Source organism: Protopterus annectens, chromosome 1.part2, assembly GCF_019279795.1.
Source record: "Protopterus annectens isolate FY-2018-M chromosome 1.part2, PAN1.0, whole genome shotgun sequence".
Taxonomy (NCBI): domain Eukaryota; kingdom Metazoa; phylum Chordata; order Ceratodontiformes; family Protopteridae; genus Protopterus; species Protopterus annectens.
This window is the reverse complement of record NC_056727.1, coordinates 357,327,552-357,349,051: the sequence shown is the minus strand read 5'-3', so window position 1 is coordinate 357,349,051 and position 21,500 is coordinate 357,327,552. Positions and strand designations below refer to the sequence as shown.

Genomic DNA, 21,500 nt, shown 5'->3' with positions numbered 1-21,500 from the left:
TAGCCAACTACCTCCTAGCTCCCCTGGTCCTGAAAGTAGCACCCCTAGAAACCTACTCACATTCAGCTTCCAACCAGTTGCCACTTCACTTATCTGTACCTTGATCAAAAAATTAAAACCCACTACACTTTCTGCTGATCAACTCCCTGCCGAATACCTACAAAAATCATCTGATGCTATTGCTTACCCCGTCTCAACACTAATCAATCGAACCATAGTATAAGCTAAAATTTCCACCATCTGGAAAATATCCTACGTAATCACACTTCACAAAGGAGGCAGCTCTACTGAATTCTCCAATTATAGGCCAATAGCTATACTTTCTCCACTTGCAAAGATTATGGAAAAATGTATTCATAGACAACTCATGCACCAACTAATCCAGAATCACCTTATGGCAGACACTCAGCATGGCTTCCGTCCTCATCACAGCACTACTTCAGCCCTCCTAGCCTTTACCAATACCATAAACTATAATCGCAACAATAATTATATATCCTCAGCCCTCTTCTTGGATCTTTCCAAGGCATTCGATATGGTTGATCACCAACTTTTAATCCACACCCTGCAAACATTCTGTCTAGATACTAGAGCCCTTCAATGGTTTCAATCCTACCTGAATTGTCGACAGCAGGCTGTTCTCTGGCAGAACAAACTCTCTAACCTTCTACCTAACAACCTTGGAGTACCACAAGGCTCCATACTAGGACCCTTGCTGTTCTCCATCTTCATTAACGACCTTTATACTGTCATCCAAAAAGTCAGCTGTATCCAATATGCTGATGACTCAACTCTGATTTGCACAGCCACATCTCCAGTAGAGTTATGGTCAGCTACCCAGACCACCTTTAATACAATAGAAAACTGGCTTTCTGAACATCGTCTGATCCTAAATCCCAAAAAAACTAAAATGCTGTTATTTTCACCAACACGCAGGTCTACCACTTTCACCTTTACCATAAATTCAAATGATGGCACAATAATCTCCCCTGACCCCTCTACAAAACTATTAGGTGTCATCATACACAATAATCTAAAATTCGACCTACATGTTAACCAAACTATTAAAACCATCAATAAAAAACTAGGGTCACTTTACAGAATAAAAGCCTTCCTAACCCCTCCAGCTAAAATTGCCATAGCTCACTCTCACCTTCTTTCCTCCCTTCTGTATGCATCCCCTCTACTCTCAAATTAAAAAAAAAACTGTCCTTAACAAACTCTCAATTTGCTACAACCACATTGCCAGGTTTGCCACTGGGCTGCCTTTTAGGACACATCATTGCATCAATCTAAATCAGCTTGGGTGGCTTGAACTACCCAGCCTAATCCAGTATAACCAACTGATTATGGCCTATAAAATCCTCTATAATCCGGACAATACTCCTGCACTTAAAAATATTATCACCCCCTATAACAATCCTAGACCGCTTCGATCCTCTAGCAAACTACTAATTCAGACTAGCAAAATTAATAATACAGCCGGTGACTCTCTCTTTGCAAACTCTGCAAGTAGATCCTGGAACTCTCTTCCAGCTGTTATTACCTTACTTTCCACCTTAGGTCAATTTAAAACTAGACTCAAACAACATTTGTCACTTAACTGGCTATGTCAATGTATCAAGCCTGGCTAACTCTCTCTAGAATGTGCAAAAATCTGTTAACCAGTTTACTGTGTAATTTAATTTAATCCTGACTTGCGCTCAGGATTAACTCTAACCTGTGGAACTTGTTTAACTTGCTTACATATGTAATCTCTGTAAATAGTCTGTTTGTAATATGTAATGCTGGTATTATGTAATGCTGTATCTGCTTATCCCTGGAGCTTTTCTCCCCGGGCCTCCGCTGAAAATGGACATGCATCCAGTCAGACTATCCCGGTCAACAAATGTAGGATAAATAAATAAAATAAATGTACAGCTTCGCAAGAACAGAATAACACTATACATTTAAATTAAGGCTAAGAATACAATAGTAACAGTTACATTTCAACCAAAATCAATTAAACTCTAGTCTGTTTATCCAAAAATGACATTCCATATGTTCTGGTCATGACACAAATAAAGGAATACACAAATCTCTCTACCTGGAAAGGTATTAGGTGAGAAGAGTAGGCGAGAAATATGAGGAAAGAGACTAGCAAGATAGAAAAAGATCAACAGTCAGAAAGTGAGGGAGGAAGATTAATTGTGGGTGAGCAAAAGTCAGAGAGTGAGGGAGAAAAGTTACATATAAAAGGTGGCAATAATAACTATATAAGAAAATGATGCTTTCTGTAATGTCTTTCAATCTAAATGGTCTTACAGATAAATATAAAAAAGAAAGAGTAGTGAACTATATTAAAAAAATGTAGAGTGCAAATAGCTATGCGTCAGGAGACACGCCTGGAAAGAAATGAACGTGTGAATTTAGTAAAGAAAGGTTTGCAGGATGGTTATTCAGCGGAATCTTTGGGGCAAAGGAAAAGAGGAGTACTTATATTAATTGCAAGAGGAGCTCCAACAGTGCTAGAAGAGGGTAAAAAGATAATAATGGAAGATACAAGTACTATGGCGCTACTGGCTAGGGAGGAGGACTGCACTGGCATGCATTTACATCCCCTAAAACTGCTATAATGTAGCTTAAGAAATTTTTGGGAGAAATATTCAGCTTTCAGCAAGAAATATTACTTATAGGTGGACTCTGGAATTTGGTTTGCAACAGTGAAGAAGCATCTGGAGTGCCTAGAAGGGATAATATAAAAAGGGAGGGTAGATTTTTTAAGAAATTTATGAAAATGTTTGTAATGGAAGAGGTGAATTCAGTAGTAGGAGTTTGGAGAGAATTTACATATCATCACCGAGATACAATAACTGGACTATGCTAGATAGATTTTATATCTCACAGGAACACATGCATTTAGTTGAAGGTCTTGATATACACCCAATAACTATTTCAGGTCATGCACCAATAATAACTAAAATAAAAATGCAAGGCAATGAAATGAAAATGACACACTGGTGCTTACCCACCTACCAGTTGAAAAGAGAGGAATTTAAGGAATGAGGAATGGGTTGTGGAATTAATTCAGGAGCTGCTAGAGAAGACAGATTTGTCTTCTGAAAACATAGCTAAGTAGTGGGATAAAGTTAAAGTGGAATTTAAAACTAGGTTGGAAAGAAAAGAAAGGCAGATATGGCTAGACAGTAACAAGAATTGTTCAGAGGGATTGACAAATGTTAAAGTATTGCAAAATAGAGGCAATCTCTCAAAACAAGAAAAGGAGCAACTGCAGAATGATAAACAGAAAATAAAAGGATTACCTTAATAATATGCATGAGTTTAGAAAGATTGCTGTTAAGCAACTGTTTTTTATAATAATTCTACAGCGCAAAAACTTCTAGCACAACAACTCAGGCAAAAAAAGTGAAAAGGGTGGTCACCAAGCTTAGGGAGCCTATAACAAGGAAGATAACAAAAGACCCTGTAGAAGTATTAGAAATATTTCGGAAATTTTAGGAAAATGTGTATAAAGCAGTGAAATATGGAAATCAAGAAAAGGTACAAATGGAAATGCTTATGGAAGAATTAAAGATGCTAAAGTTAGAGGTAGATGATGCTCAATTACTAATAGTTAAGATAGGAAGGGATGAGATAAAAATGGCTATGTATAACCAATCTACAGGAAAGTCCCCAGGAATAGATGGTATTCCTGTGGAAGTTTGGAAATGAAGATGGAAAAAACTGATACAGATCTGGAAGGTTTTGTTTAACAGTATTTTAAGAGGAGGAGAAGTTCCAGCATCCTGGAAGAAGGCAGTGGCAACGGTAATACATAAAGAGGGTAAATATCCATCGGCTACAGCTTCATACAAGCCCATTTTAATACTAAACCATGACTATAAAGTGCTTATGTCTATAATGGCTAAAGGAATGGCAAAAGTGATACCAAAATTGATAGATATGGATCAGTGTGGTTTTGTGGAGGGGAGGCAAACATTTGACAATATTAACAGAACATTGATGATCCAGAGGAAAGCAGAATGTAAGAAAGTACCACTTTTATTGGTGGATCTTGATGCAGAGAAAGCATTTGACAGAGTAGACTGGGACTTCATGAGCAGGGCAATGGAAGCATTTGCTTTCCCTGATACAATTATAAAGTTGATTACAAGAATATATGAGGGATCGGAGACACGATTTAATGTGGGTTGGGTCTTCTCAGATAATTTCTGCTTGATTAGAGGAACCAGGCAGGGTTGTCTGCTTTTCTCTTTGCTGTTTGCATTATATTTAGAACCACTGGCAAAGAAAATAAGGCACTCAGAAATTCAAGGATATAATTAGTATGGTAGTCAGGAAAAAGCTGGCTCTATTTGCAGATGATATTATTTTATACATGACAAAGGCAGAAAGGGACATTGCAGTATTGTGGAACATTTTAAGACGGCTTCAAATTTTCTCGGGATACAAAATTAATGAAATTAAAACAAAGGCAGTAGTGGTAAATTATGTACCCATACATGAATTGGTCTAACAATATCCATATTTATGGGAGCATGATAAAGTTAAGTATTTAGGAGTATAGATTAGAAATTACTCTGGGTAGACACTAAACAGAAGACAATAGAAAAACTGAGAAATTGGAAGTTTTGTTATATGATATGGATACTAAGATACAAGCCATTAAAATGTTTTTAGTCCCTTTAGTCTTATACACAGGTCAGGCATACTTTTATCAACCGGATGGGAAATTGTGGGCAGCAATTAAAAGATAGTTGAAGGATTTTGTCTGGGAAGGGAAGACAGCAAGGGTCAAGTGGGATAAGCTGATTCTACCAATAGAACAAGGTTGACTAGGATTACCTAATTGGAGGGCTATTTTAGAGCAACACAGTTAAGGCTCTTATACATAGCACAGGCAGAAAACTATAATTAAAAGTGGAAAGGGATGATGCTTACGCAGGGAGGAAGCTCAAGAAATAAAGAGAGTTTGGGATTTTGGATACAGACTCTTAAGAAGAACAACCAAAATCATACAGAATATTATATTCATAAAATAGCAGGGAGTATTCTAAGAACCAAACCAGCACAAGAATGAAGAAAAGAGATTTTGCCCATAAGGTTGACTGTGGTCAGGGATACAGATAATAGGCAAGAGGGGAATGGAATTTATTGGAGAAAATTGGCAAAGGAACCAAGGTATTGGGAGCAAATAACCAGAAAGTGAAAGATAACAGAAGGGGAAGAGGCCAAAAATGTATTTGAACTGCAGGTTAGACATTGCCTTCCCTATCAAAGATTGATATCAGAGTATAGGCAAAGGAAAAGAAATAGGAGACTCCTAAATGAAAGACCAGCACTGGTAGGGTTTTTACTAGAATCTAGAACAGAATCTGCTGTTAAAAAATGAATAATTAGTAAAGCATATAAAATACTGCTTGACAATTATAAGAATCAATCAGAAGAGCTTAGAAAGGATTGGGAGGAGAGATTAGATCACAAAGAGACAATGGGGGGGGGGATCTTTGTATATCTCCCAAATATGCAACAAAGTATAGAAGATTTAGGATCTTTGCCTGGAAATGTTTACATAGATATTTTTATACCCCAAGTAGACTCCAAAGAATTTTTCCTCGGGTGGATAGCAAATGTTGGAGGTGTGATGGGCAAGAAAGAGATAGCTGGGAACATGTTTTTTGGAGGTGGTATGAGCTGGCAGACTTTTGGGATTTCCTACAGACCGCTCTGTCAGAGATGTTGGGTGAGCAGATTGGACTGACTGGGGAGATGATTTTTTGAGTTATGCTACAGAATCGTAATTGCCTAGACATGGCAAAGCCTTGCTGAGTCTAATTATGGTGGCTGCCAAAAAAGTAATTACTAGAAAATGGAAATCAAAGTCTAGACCAACTTTACTAGAAGTAGTGAATATAGTAAACAGAGATAAAACAAATGGAACTGGGATATTTAGAGAAGGGAAGGAGCAAACTACATAGAAAAAATGGGAATTATGGGAACAGTATATGTACAGCAGGAATGAGGGTTAAGACACAGGATTTGAATGAGCTGTATAATGCTTAACTGACAATGACTGGAAGGTCTAGAAGTGATTTATAATTTTTACAACTACAGTTGTTTCAATGTTGTCTGTGATGTAAACTGTTTGCAACTAAAGTGATAACATTTTCTATGTTTTTCATTTTTATAAATGTAAGATTGCCTTTGTCATATGTGGAAATTTAATAAAGATGTTGGGAAAAAGCACAGGAATGGAGAATGTAAATTCTGCAAATAGGGATTATTGCAATTAGGGGTAGACAGAGCAAACAAGAGGGTGCTGGAATTTATTGGAGGAATCTGGGGAAGGTAACAAGATGTTTGGGAACAAATAATTAGAAATGGGAGGTAACAGAATGGGAAGAGGGCAAGAGGACATTTGGACTGCAGGCGAGAGATTGCCTTCCATATGAGAGACTGACAACAGAGTATAGGCAAAGAGAAAGGGATAGAGGAATCCTAAATGAAAGACCTGCACTGGTTGAGTTTTTAACTGAATCTAGAACAGATGCTGCTGTTAAAAAATGGATAATTAGTACAGCATATAAAATACTGCACGATAACTATAGGAATCAATCACAGGAGTTCACAAGATTGGGAAGACAGATTAGATAAGCAATTTAAAAGAAACAATGAGAGGACATATGTATAGCTCAAAAATATGCAGCACTGTCTAGAAGATTTAGAATTTTTTGCCTGGAAGGGTTTAAATAGGTACTTTTATACCATAAGCAGACTCTAAATATCTTTCCTCAGGTGCATTGCAAATGTTTGAGGTGCAATGGAGAAGAAAATGGCAACTGGGGAGCATATGCTTTCAGAGTGTAATTAGTTGACACACTTTAAAAATACCCAACAAAGTACTCTGTCAGAATACTGGGAGAGCACATTAGTGTAACTAAGGAAATTATATATATTTTTTGAGCTGGTTAAAGGATCTTAATTGCCTACACACAGTAAGGCATTAAGTTGAATTCTGGTGGCTGACAAAAAAAGCAATTACTAGAAATGGAAATCAAAGTCTAAACTAACCATACTTGAAGTGAAAACTGTAACAGAGATAAAGTAGTAGGAAGTGGGATCTTTAGAAAAGGGTAGTAGTAAGTTATATAGAAAAAAAACAGAAATTCTGGCAAAATATATGCAGAAAATGTTTTGGGGGAGGAATGAGGTTTAAGAGAAGGCAGGAATTGAATCTATTTCTGTAATGTTGAATTTGACTATATTGTACAAAACAATATATGTAATGTATAATGTTAATGTGAACTCGTTAGCATGGTTTGATTACTTTTGTATAAATGTACGTTTGCCCATGTCACAAGTGATAATTCAATAAAGGTGTAAAAAAAAAAAAAAAAAGCATATTGTAACATTTAGGAAGCACCTGTCCATACCAGCAACTAACATGTCATTAAATGTTCTGTACAGAGCTGCTGAAATAAGTATTAAGCCTTTCTCACACTTCTTTAACACTCATTAAGTGCTTGCTGCTTGATGATGGGGGGAGAGTATCTGATTCTCAAAATGACCTAAATTCTTTGTTCATAAGGCGAGGAAGAACAGCAGGCAAAAATCACACCGATGTTATGGAACTGCAAGACCCATGGTGTACAGGTGTGCGCATATCTCATACCATAATTTTTATTGTCTCAGGTATATTGGCAGGCTGCTAAAAATTCTGAATTACTTTAAAACAGAGATGTAGTTGATTCATCAATCTCCTTTACTTGTGATTAGTTATGGTAAATTTGCCTTGCCAGTTGATTTGTTCACTTTGTTGTTACTTGTGCTGAATGCCAGTCTTCCTCTTCTCAGATTCCACATATTTCCTCTGGATTCAGGCTACATTTTCCTGCCTGTTACCCCAGTATTACTGACTTAAGAGAGAGATATTAAACTGAGAGAACTTGGATTAATGTGAATTTGCTGCCATATAATAAGTCTAACTCCAAGAGTCATCATTATCTGCTCTTTATAATTCATCATCTTTTCTGAGAAACTCCTAGATTAGGACAGGCAGAGAAAATAGTCAGCAAAAATTGAGAATGTCCCCTAACAATCAGGGACATTGATAGTAATGCTTACTACAGAAAGAATATAGGATAATATACATTTTTAGTAACAGGGATAGGGGTTTGAGAAGGTCTGCACAGGACATATTACTTACACCTTGCATTATTTTAGTGAGGAACCTCGGTGGACATTCCAATTGCTGGATGATCCTGGTTAAGTATATAGCACAGGAGGCATTGTACTCAATGATAGGTCTGGTGACTCCTGGATATAGTGAAACAATGGCCTCCTTGGACCTAGATGCCATACATTTGTTTATAAGTTATCCAACACAGAATGAGCTCCTCACTACTTTAGACATATGATGGTCAAAAGCTAAATTACTGTCTACACATGTCCCCAAGTCCCTGACTACTGGATTGACGCTTAGGAATGTGTTATCAATATGTTAGTTACCACAGGTGATGACTTCCCAAATGATACTATTATGCATTTAGTTTTATTCTATGGCTCTGACACAAGTTATTTACCTGTTTAAAATCTTTCTAGAGAACATTAGTGTCGGGGGAGGAATTTTATGACTCTTCCTAATTTGCAATCATCTGCAAATTTAATCAATCAAAATTTACTGATGACTGTAAACAGGGCAGAGTTATGCACTAATCCACTCATATTAAACTGCTCCAACAATGGCTAGAATATGCACACACCTCATGTACTGAGAATAGTCTCATGCTGAATGCAAAAAAGTGCAGTGTAGCAATGTTTAGTAGAAAAGCTGCTCCCATCTTATATGTTGTAACTGGTACCCCTCTTCAAACAGAGGGGGTAACAACAGATTTGAGTACTTATGTGGACAACTCTCTCTCTCATTTGACCATCATGTTTCCACAGGTTAACCAAACTGCTACTTTATCTGACTTTAAGGCTAGTCTTGATGACTGGAAAGTCGTGATGACTGGAAAGTCGTTCTATATGACCAAGTTAATTACCAGGGAGAATATCTTCAACATCCAAAGACATCAACCTACCACTATACTCTTCCCTCATCAGACCCATCAGCAAATGTAATGCCCCTTTGATATATACAGCTCCAATCATACTGGTCAACTGGGAAAGCCCCAATGATTTTAACAACAACAACAAAAAAAAAAGACTTAGATCCTTCAACTATCAGGGCAGATTAATACAATTCCCCTTATACTCAATAGCCTACTGGCTGCTTTGAGGAGACCCAAGTCTCACTTTTCAAGCCGTGAAAGCCCCAGTTCTATTTGGCTTCCTATTTCTTTGCAAAACCAGTGATTCCTCAAACATCCATACCAGGGGGATACATTTACTCCAACAAATTAACAAGACACACTGGAGGGATGGGTTCTTAACTTATTGTATTCCCAGCCTATGGAATAAGTTATCACTACAGGTTAAATAAAACACTATTTTGTCTCCCTTTAGAGCTAGTCTTGATGACTGGAAAGGTAGACACTAATTCAAATCATGGTTATCATGCAGGTCTTTGACTGATTTGGAAGGTGAGCACTATTAAGACCTTTTAAAAGGTGGCAAGGACTTTTGAGTTTTCTACTTAAAAATGATAGGCATCTTATGGTCCTTGTGATCGTTTGTCTAGTATTATTCTTATGTATATGTAATTCCTCCCAATTACTCATGTGCCACTGATGTAACTGTTTTACTTACAGATATGATATATGAGCTGAACCTATCCCTCAAAAAAAAAACTTAAAAGAAAATGCATATAAAATAAAACGTAATAACTAATTTAGGAATTATAACTGCACAGCTCCAGGACATACAATTAATATGTTGGACACGTCAGTTCCGTGTAACAGCAGAATTACAGAAAAACAATCTGCTTGGGAGTGTTTTATTTTTCTTCTGTAACTAGTATGTAGTTGTGTTTTAGTCTTACTGTTCTACGTTATTAGTTTAAATGGGGTGCTTTTCTCCCCAGTCCACTTTGAAAATATCTTTGTCCAGTTCGGCTATATCTGGCCAAAAAATAAAAATGAATAAACAAAACCTTTCAGAAATAGATATATAGAAAAAAATGAATATAGCTAACATTTTAAACATTTTCTAGTCACCTTGTTTACACTAAAAAAAGTCACGGATGAACCCCTTAAAACATCAAGCATTGCATCCTGAGCAAACAAACCTCAACTAGTGGTTAACCTGCATGTCTTTGAATTTCTACTAAACAAGGACACAATATGCTTATTTAGATTTTCTGATGTTGAATTACTCATTCCCTGTTTTCCATCATAAATCACTATATGTACAGTTTCTAAGAACATGCCTGAAGTGATTCCTTTGTATTTGCATTTTTCTGTCCTTTTGTGCTGCTGTCAGGATAAGTTTAGGGCAGTGAGGGAGGGTTAATCATACCCCACAGACACAACTGTTTATTTAAATTTCTTGTGTAAGGCTTGAGTTGTCCGGTAGTTTAAATAAATGAGTTAAGTCACTATGGAGCTGTGCTTCAGGGTCTTAGAAGAGAAACCCCACTGTATGAGTCTAAAACCTTTTTAAGTATAGCATCAGATCTTCAAGCTGCCCCAGAATATGCAGAATGATTCTGGTCAGCTGATAAAACACTCTTAAAATAAAGAATACTCAGATCTGCTTCAAGTTACAGCACAATGGCACTAAATATACAGAACCAACTGATATTGCCAACATCTTGGCAGATAAGTTCAGTGCTAACTTTACCCCTCACTCATCCCCTAAAGGGCCCATCTCTATACCAGAAGAATGCAAAGTTCCTGTAATCACACCTGCACAGGTAAAAAAAAACACACTCTCCAAAGCCAAGAACACAGCATCCATGGGACCTGACAACATCCCAGGCTGCGTTCTACATGAACTACAGAATGAACTGGCACCCCACCCAAGTACCATGTTCAATCATAGAATCACCTCAGGCTTTGTGCCCACTGGATGGCGCACAGCAACAGTCATCCCACTCCACAAAGGGGGGAGCCACCATGGACCCCAGGAACTACTGCCCCATTAGCCTGACGAACCTGGTCTGCAAGGCTATGGAACGTATCATCATTGAACTTATAAACAATGAGATTGGTAATCTCCAAACTCTGGACCCTACCCAGTTCGGGTTTGTAAAAGGCAGATCATGTCTCCTAAACCTGATAGACTTCTTTGAAGCAGTCACCAAAGCCGTAGATGAGGGTAAGGTGGTTCACACAGCCTATCTAGATATCGACAAGGCTTTCGGCACCATCCCCCACTCCAGAATTATAGATAAAACTCACTAACTAGGTATAAATCCCTATGTCACAAGATGGGTTGCCAACTGGCTCACTGACAGAACCCACACTGTGAAAGTAGCAGACTCCAAATCCAGCTTCAGACCAGTGACAAGTGGAGTACCACAGGGTTCAGTCCTAGGTTCTCTCCTGTTTGGTATCTTCTTCTCTGAAGTACAGGATAACACAGAAGGTCTTTGGCTAACAAAGTTTGTGGATGACTGCAAACTAGGAGCCATGATCAAAATTCCTAACAATGTGGACATCCTACAAACGGGCCTCACTGAGACAGATGCCCGGTGTCAAAGCCATGGACTCAAGTTCAATGCCAAAAAGTGCATTGTCATCCCTTTTGGTAAAAACTCTGTACCCATGAACTACCAAATAGGTGGTAGTCTACTCAACACCAAAGTGTGATAAGAGACCTTGGGACACTGGTGGACAGTAGTCTCTCCTTTGATAATCACATCGCCACCGTAGTCAGGAAATCCTTCTACATGGCACACCTCATCACAAAAGGTTTCTCATCCAGGGAAAAGAGGTAATTGTTCCCCTCAACTCATCACTCATTAGACCCATTATAGAGTACAACGCCCCTTTTGGTATGTACATCACAAGACATCTACAACAACTGGAAAGGCCACAGAAATACCTCACAAACAGGATTACCAGCCTCAAACAGATGACCTACGCAGACCGTCTCAAAAAGCTCCAGCTTTACTCTGTCGCATATTGCCTACTCAGAGGTGATCTCTGCCTAACATACAAAGCTATGTCAAACCCAAAGCTGTTGGACATGCTCCACTTAAAGAAATCCTAATCTCTCCGAGCTATACGCTCTAGGGACCTAAACCTTGTCACCACAATAAACAGAACATGCAGGAAGGATAGATTCCTGTCCCAGAGACTTCACATACTCTGGAACAAACTACCTATCTATATCAAACAAATCTCCTCATTAGCACTCTTCAAGAAAAATCTTGATGACTGGATGGGAGATAGGAAATTCACCCCAGGGATCATTTCTGTGGCTCTGCTTGACAGGGGCACACAAAAACAATTTTCTTGGGTGGCAAAAGCTAGGGTACTGTTTGGCTAGGCTTATATAGGCCCTAGGGCCAATAGCCTAGTACCTACCTATGAATATGGTAGATTAATCTGAGTAAATTGAGAGGGTGGCCACGGTGGTGCAGTGGTTTGCGTTGTTGCGTCACAGCAAGAGATTCTCTGGTTCAAACATTAGCTGGGGTGCCTTCTGTGCACAGTCTGCATGTCCTCCCTGTGGTCACGTGGGTTTCCTCCCACATCCCAAAGACATGTTGTAGGTGGATTGGACACTCAAATTGGCCCTAGGTGTGAGTGTGTGTGTGTGCCTTCCGTGGAAGGTTGGGCGCCGGGCTGGCAACTCGAAACCGTAAAACTCTACTGCCAGTCATGAGCAGACAGATGATCCGCTGTGGTGACCCCTAACCGGGAAAAGCTGAAAGAAGAAGAATCTGAGTAAATTGAGAGCATTACATTTTTAATGAGTCCAGAATTACCATCTACATTTGGCACTTTCTGTGCAACGTTAGTATGATTCTAAATAAGTTCTCATCTTTTTAAATACTATAAGTTAGTAAAGGTTAATTTTTTAAAATTCATTTACATAAATGAAGCGTACCTTCGTTAAAGGTTGTGCATCAGGGCCGGCAACTCGGCACGTAAAAATTTACTGCCAATCATTTTGCGGACTGGTGTTCTGCTGTAGTGACCCCTAACCGAGAAAAGCCGAAAGACACAACATTTACATAAATGAGGCCTCCACTATGCATAATTAGACTGCAGTTGTAAAGTACTTAATCAACCACAACCAACTGACACATATCAATGCCTTTCACTACAATGGCACAGATCCAAACAATTGTTTTCCCCGGGGGGGGGGGCCTACACCTCCCAAGTTATATACAAACTTGCATGTGAATGTCTATGAGATTGACTGTCTTGCAGTCGTACAAGCACTTCTTGCAATTACATCACTTATTTGCATGGAGCTTTGTTATGAAATCCAATCCGTAAAGCTGTATGACAACATCCTGTTACAACCAAAGATTAATACTGGCTTAGAAGTAAGCCATCATTTTGAGGGTATACCACCACAGATGACTGCATGTGGCTGGGGTACCATGTTTTATTTTTTTTTTTGGGGGGGGGCCTTAAAATACTGTTTTAAACAAAAAATGGCTACAGCCCTGACAGTATGTTGCCCCAACAGATGATCTTAGACTATTCAGTAACTACAGAAACGTTCTGCTACTATTTTAACGCTGCAGCCTGCAGCAATCATCAGCCCCTTCAAATGAAACGATAGTATCTAGACCTGCAATGACAATTAAATGGCACTGCTTTGTTTGAATTGTCATAGGAGGTACTACAGTCAGCCCAATTCTGTGTTACTTGCTCTATACGAATCAATATTCCTAGCCAACACATTTTATCTCTTGCTTTCTCTCATTTTTCCAGCACAATAAAAAAGTTGTTGTTCTGGTCTTGCCCTAACTTTGGTAGGGTCTCTGTCTTTGCACACAGTGCAGGCTGGAGAAGTTGTTTGACCGCAACTGAGCTACAAAATATAAGTATCTTTTGATTATTTTTACAGATTACTGTTTTTATAATTTAATATATATAAAGCACTTTGTCTATTCAGAATCTTCACAAATCCTTATCTGTTTAAAAACTTTAATTTGACTCTGTAGTGCTTTCTTATTTTGTCCCACCCTCCCTCCGTGTTGGTGTCTTGCTCTTATACTTGGTGGCTTTGCAGTTGCCCGCCCCTACTGTGACACACCTCCCAGTCTAGTGTCATTATCTCATTCTTCTTAATACAGAGAGAACATTTGATAAGGCCTTCTGTTCCTCCTTTTTCCCTTTTCAAAAAGTAAAACAAAACTTTTTTTTCTTTTTCGCCTGAACCTTCTTGTGTTCTGACTGTCCTTCTCAAACATATTGGAAATATACAGTATATTTCAGAGCATTTGTTATAATTGTATTTGCTATAACTGATTTAAGTATTTTTTTCTGGCTTTTTGAATATTTACTGCTTAGCGACTGCATCTTAGCCTGTTTATACAGCTCTGCATTCTATTTAAACTGTTGTTGTGTTGATTAACTGTTTTGCACTCTTAAAAGGTTATTTGTTGCTTAATTTTACCTGTAGGCTAACACACTCAAGTGTGCTAGCCGCTTAAAAGCATTTATAGCATTTACTGTCTGTTTTTTCCTTGTCTCTGTAAAAAAAAAAAAAAATCTCTTGTTTTCTCACCTTACTGAACTAGAGTAGTCCAGTTTCAGAGTTGCTGATCCCTGGGCTTTGTATTTAGTTCCTGTTACTGATCCATTGCCTTATTAGGAAGGAGGGAAGTTTCTTTGCTTACCAGTGGGAGTGGGAAGCACTGAGCAGCCTTTTTGTCCGAATTGGTGAAGTTTCAGCCAGAAACTAGTAGTCCATTGGTCGTTTTGGGCCAATTCCTGGCTCCCTTCAGCCCCCTGCTATAAAACACGCTAAACGCGTGTTAGCGCCGATGAAGAGAGTTGCCACTGTTGCACACAAGAGCAGCGGCGGTTAAACAAGGTTAAACTATTCGGGCCATCTAAATTCCACTCTTCAAATTTTCCCTTAGAACTACCTTCCTCGAGCTGTACTGCTGATCTAACCAGCATATCCTATAACTGAAAAGTTCATCTCTACTTGATTCCCAAGTAGACTATTCTCTATCTGTAAAGCCTAGCACTTACTCCTACAGTACTTGCACCTTGATAAAGCACTCTTATTATAGATAGTACCCCACCAGCCTAAAACCCACTTCCCGAGTCCTTTGAAAGTCTCTTTATCTACTACTTCTAGTATGTCGAGGGATCAGTTGCTAGTGTCCTCTCCAGCTCAACTGGTGAACCTGGGAATATTGAGGCAATGTTACAATTGCCTCATGTACACAGACAATCCTCTCCTTCTCCCACAAAACACAAATTCATGCGAGAGATGCAACTATACGGCCAAACTGGGGGCTGAGCTCTCTCAACATAGGACTGGCAAGACCAGACAGGAGGAGAAGGTAACCACACACAATACATACCCAGTCACACATGGTACCATCACAACTTCAAATCATACACATACTCACACAAAGACATACTCGGAGGCTCTGATCAAAAATTTACCAAAACAGCAGAGGCCACCAAAGCAGACACCCAAACAACTACCACCTCACGACCCAACACATGCAACACATAGACCACACAGTCAGAGTGTCAAACAGTCACAGCCCTTAAGGCCAAACAAAATGCCAGACACACTTGTCATTGGTGATTCCATAGTCAGACACACTGACGTCCCGCTCACCAGACTGAGTAAGGAGAAGGTCACAGTAAGCTGCCTGTCGGGCGCTAGAATCCGCCACATAACGCAAGCACTCAGGTCTCTTAACAGCAGGTACAAGTACGACTCAGTCATTGTCCACGCTGGTGTCAATGACCTGAGACGTACCTCGTTGGACTACATGAAAAGGGACATCGAGGAGCTCTCTGATTATGTAGCCCAGGCAGGTATGACCCTGACCTTGAGCAGTATCCTACCTTCACCTAGAATGATGCCACAATACAGTGATAAGATGATCAGCTTTAATAATTGGCTTAAATTCTGGTGTCATTCAAAGGGGATCCAATGTCTGTCTGCCTGGGATGACATGCTGGACAAGCCACGCTGCTTCAAGGGACGGCTTGCACCTGTCACCCTGGGCTTCCGGATATTGGCAAAGGCTCTTGCCACCCCATAGTGCCTTTTTAGGCAAGGCTCAAATTCTAAACCTACCACCCTAGAACACCAAAAGGAAAAAACTAAGGGTAATGCTGCTCAATGCCAGAAGTCTCAATCTCAAGATGCACGCACTCGAGGCCCTTCTCAATATGGAGAACATCGATGTCTGTGCTGTGACAGAAACCTGGTTCAAGGCTCCTGAGAGCACCCCAGCACTAACAGGTTTCACCTCATATCATGCGTTCTGGCCCCAAAATCCGGACAACACCAAGAAAGGAGGGGTGTCCATATTCATAAAGGACACCCACACCTCAAGGTTGGTGGCAACGCACGATGCATCGGAGACCATCCAGGTGCAATTAACCATAGGCAAGACTGCTCTGCAATTTGTAGCATGTTACAGGCCACCCTCTCAAACTCAGGAACCTCACATGGCCTTCCTGAAAACATTGGAGGGATAAATGTATCTCCAAACACCATCATACTAGGTGACTTCAACTACCCTAATATAGACTGGGAACACTACTCAAGCCCGAACACTCTAACCCAAAGATTCCTGGAGTTCATAAACTCAAATGCCATGGAACAACTAGTCACCATCCCCACAAGAGGAGAAAACATACTTGATCTCATCATCACGAACATGGGATCAAAATGTTCAACACCGAAGTATACCCCTCACTGGTGAGATCAGATCATAAACTAATCTTGCTGGAGGTCCTCATCCCGCCCCACCTGAAACAAAAAGACCACAGTGAAAAACTTCTCAAAAGCCGATTTCACACTTCTAAAAACTAGTGTGGTCTCCTTTAAGGCCCCTGAGCCAGTGGTAAACATTACTCAAACCGCTGAATCACTTACAAATGCCTTCTACCAGCACCTACAGGACTGCATGGATCAGGCAATCCCAAACAAAACTAAGACTCTCTGTACCAAAGGCAAGCGTCCAGTCTGGTGGACCCCAGCCATAAACAAGCTCTACAACAAAAGGAGGAAGCTACTACAAGATAGAGCAAAATCCTTGAAAGGTAAGACACCTTTGATCATTATAAGTAAAAACTAAGAGCTCTCATAAAATCATCCAAGGCAAATTTTGAGAGAAAAATCGCCAAGGACTCTAAAGACAATCATAAGGCCTTCTTTAGCTATGTTAGAAACCTAGGAGGAAACTCCCAGATATGCTCAGAATTAGTTCAAAATTATGTGAAAATTACTGAACCTACACACATTGTTAACATACTGGCTGACAGGTTCAGTGCAAACTCCCCAAAAGGAGAGATATCTATTCCAGAGGATTGTAGCCCCCAAACATCTCCAACGCCCAGGTGAGAACTGCCCTCACTAAGGCAAAAAACACAGCATCCATGGGACCGGATGGTGTCCCCGGCTGTGTGCTTCATGAACTCAACGAGGAATTAAACCCACAGTTAGGACAGCTGTTTAATCTTAGCCTCACCTCAGGATACGCACCCAAGGAGTGGCGCAGCGACTGTGGTCCCACTTCATAAGGGCGGTGCCTCCACAGACCATGGAAATTACCGCCCCATTAGCTTGACAAGCCTTATCTGCAAAGCCATGGAGAGGATCATAATGGAACTCATAAATAAAGACATAGGGAACTTGCAGACTTTGGATCCAACCCAGTTTGGCTTTGTCAAAGGCAGATCCTGCCTCTTAAACTTGGTTGACTTTTTCGAGACAGTCACCAAGGCCATTGATGAGGAAAGGCAGTCCATACAGCCTACCTCGACCTGGCAAAGGCCTTGACACAATACCCCACTCAGGTATCATCGAAAAACTCATCAGCTTGAATGTAAACCCATACATCACAAGATGGGTTGCAAACTGGCTAAGTGACAGAACCCACAGGGTCAGAGTTGCTGGAGCCATGTCAGACTCAAAGCCTGTCACAAGTGGTGTCCCACAGGGCTCAGTCCTGGGTCCACTCTTGTTCGGCATCTACTTTTCTGAAGTACAAGCAAACACAGGAGGGTTATGGCTGACAAAGTTTGCAGATGACTGCAAACTGGGCCATAGTCGAAAACACATCTGACACAGATATCCCCAGAAGGGCCTCACAGAAACGGATAACTGGTGCCAGAGCCATGGCCTGAAGTTAAACGCCAAAAATGCATAGTCATACCCTTCGGGAAAAACAAGGTTACCCCTAGCTACCATATAGGTGGCAATCCACTGAGCACAGAAAAAGTCATCAGGGATCTGGGGACCCAAGTTGACAGTAGCCTTCGTTTGACACTCATGTTGCTAAAGTAGTTAGGAAAACCTTCTATATCGCCCACCTGATCATGAAGGGATTCACATCTAGATCAAGGGAGGTCATCGTCCCCTGTACTCATCACTCATTAGACCTATGATTGAGTACAATGCCCGTTCGAATGTATCTGACCAGACACCTGCTGCAGCTTGAAAGGCCCCAAAAGTTCCTCACCAAAAGGATAAAGGGTCTCAAAAATATGTCTTATGCTGCCCGACTGAAAGAACTCCAGCTCTATTCAGTCTCATACCGCTTGCTCAGAGGTGACCTGTGCCTGACATATAAGGCCATGTCAAACCCAGATTTGATGAATATGCTTCACCTCAAAAAATCTAGATCCCTCAGAACCACAAGGGCGGGAGACTTAAACCTTGACACGGTTATAAATAGAACGTGCTGGAGGGACAGATTCATCACCCAGAGACTCCCTATGCTGTGGAACAAAATCCCGGTACATGTGAGGCAGAGCACCTCGCTGGCCTTGTTCAAGAGGAATCTTGACCAATGGATGGGAGATGCAGATATACCCCAGGGATTACTTCAGTGTCACTGCTTGACAGAGGCACAGAAAAATGATAGGCATAGTTTTTATTCAAATTAAAGGGGTGGCGAAAGCCACATAACTATGGGCTAGGCTTATAAATGCCCTTGGGCAGATAGCCTAGTATGAACCTATGAGTATGCTTTCTCAGCTGAGTAGGACTACTATTTTGTCATCTTTGGAATTAAACTATAGTCTCTATACAGTGACAGTGCACGGTATCAATGCTCCGAATATTTGACTTTCGCTTATATCAAAACAGTTTCCGGTGTTACAAGAAAAATTTGTATTTAGAGCATTATCTAATACGCGAGCTATTTATTTCGAAATCCATCGCACGTGGAAAGGCACATAATCGTGCAGTAAACTGGAAGGCGCAGCCGCGCTCCACACTGCCTACATGTCCGCTAGTATTTAAGAAATACCCAAATCGTACCATTTAAACGCTATGACTTTAATGCAGCCAGAGCACTTCCTTTTATATTCAACCAAGACTAAATAGGCTAGTTTGAAATTACCGCAGTCAAAGAAATTCTATTCAGTAAACAAACTTTGAAGGTTGTCTAGATAGTAACTAAAGTAAGGCAGTACTTGTTTTTTCTGGGGAAGGTAAACAATCCTGGAAAATGTCAAGCAGGGTTATATTTAAAAAAAAAAAAAAAGACAGGTGGAGAAGGGGTGTGTTATGATGACATCACACTGTGGGTGGTCTTCCCTTGCCAGACTGAGAGAGCGGGACGCTCTTTAAGCAAAAACAGTGAATTTTCTGTAAAAGAAAGTAGAAGAGTGCCGATTCAGTGACATGGGTCCCTTTTTCATCACTTAAACTATGCATTGGTGATGAAAACAAAAAAAGTGTCCTGAAAGCTGCAACATTGACACTCTCCCTTTAAGTAGAGAACAGACTTGTCATACAAAAAATAATATCTTAACACTTCTTAAAAACAAAACAAATAAACTTAAACGTGTTGCCCATTGTTTTAACGAAATACGCATGATACCACAGGGAAAGTATTTCTAACAACAAATGTATGAACCACATACCACTACACACACTGACCCTCCATCAACTCACCCAGTTTGAGTGTTAGCGTCATGCTGCCAGTCAAAACACTAGTACCGGAAATGTCCCGCAAGCATAACGTTCCGGGTACGTTGTATATGTATGGGCTAGGCATAGTGTCCTTAAAATTTGATGATGTGTCGAGCAATTACGTTATGGCATTATTTTGCTGATTTATGGTTTGGTGTTTTCTACGTATTCAAACGGTGATATACAGTGCATACAACACGCAAAGTATTCAGTTTTTTTCTAAAACCGTTAGAGTGTAAATGTAGTAATTAGGTTAAAATAATCTGCAGACGCATGTGCTGTTGTGGTACATCAACAACTGAGAATTCTCAGTTTGGTTCGTGACGTCTGTTTTCCGGGAAGTGATTATTCTACTAGGTACGTTAGCATGTACTGCTTTATAACTACTAGGAAACCGTAAGCTCTATGAGAAGATGTGGAAAGAGATACAGTGTTAATGTGAAAATGGTAAAGTGGTAAAGGAGCGTGAAAGCCACAGGACGGCGAGAATATTCGGAGATTCGTGAATTTAGGTATGTGTTTGGACCTTGTGACATAATTAAATGCACATACAGAGAAATGCAGTGTGTGTCTTTCGGCTTTTCCCGGTTAGGGGTCGCCACAACGGATCTCCGGTCCGCTAATGATTGGCATTTTTTTTTTTTTTTACACAGAGAAATGTAGTTTTGAAGCGCAATCATTAAGTGAAGGGTGGTATTATGAGGTCGCTTTACAGCCTCGATTCTTGTTGCTTTCTGGGTACCCCGGCAAAAAGCACTGGGTCCTTATAATTTGGAAACTACGATTGAATTTGAGTAGCAGTAGATATTCGAATGATCACTGCTGCAGTGGCCTTAGCTGTATGGGCTATATCCTTCCAAGGGTATAACAACCAGACAGCTTCCAGACATTTAGCGCACCTTCTACATGCAGCTCCAGATGAGATGACTAAATGACAAGTTTGGGTGCAAAGCCCGTCAAGAGGTTTCATGTCAGCAGAGAGAGGAAGGCAGAACTCTGAAATCATTTTAAATCGAGTTGCTGACTACTGAGACTTGTCTGCATATATCAACTTGACACAAGCTGATTTAAGTATATTTTTTTCTGCACTGATTGGTAAATAGTGTGTCTTTGATCCAGTAAGTGTTGTGTCTCTCTGCAGTTAAGTTGCCTGAAGTGTGAAAAAGCGTAGCCATCTGGGCTCACTGAAAGTTGTTATACTGCTTTTAAATTCCTTTGTTAGTGTTAGTTAGCTTGGGGGTTTCTGCTAGCATTAAAATCTATGTTGGTTACATTTCTAGTAATTATTTTAATCGAGTTGCTGGCAACTGAGACTTGTCTGCATATATCAACTGGACACAAGCTGATTTAAGTATATTTTTCTTTGCACTTATTTAAGATTTGAGTCAGTAAATATTGTGTGTCTTTGATTCAGTAAATATTGTGTCTGTCTGTCTGCAGTTAGTTCACCCCCCGTTTCCTGT

The 21,500-nt window shown here is 40.1% G+C and overlaps 1 protein-coding gene and 1 long non-coding RNA gene across 2 annotated transcripts in view; one reads left to right on the top strand and one right to left on the bottom strand.

The window, feature by feature from the left end:
• LOC122789172 overlaps window positions 1-20,117 on the bottom strand; it is a 222,613-nt gene extending 202,496 nt beyond the window's left edge. Inside the window, exon 1 of the long non-coding RNA XR_006362777.1 lies at window positions 20,020-20,117. This is a non-coding gene — a long non-coding RNA (uncharacterized LOC122789172). The remainder of the gene's footprint in view (window positions 1-20,019) is intronic.
• Window positions 20,118-20,256: 139 nt separating this feature from the next.
• GPCPD1 (glycerophosphocholine phosphodiesterase 1) overlaps window positions 20,257-21,500 on the top strand; it is a 1,148,488-nt gene continuing 1,147,244 nt past the window's right edge. The window contains exon 1 of the mRNA XM_044056397.1: window positions 20,257-20,549. The gene's annotated coding sequence lies outside the window, so the exon portion shown is untranslated. The remainder of the gene's footprint in view (window positions 20,550-21,500) is intronic.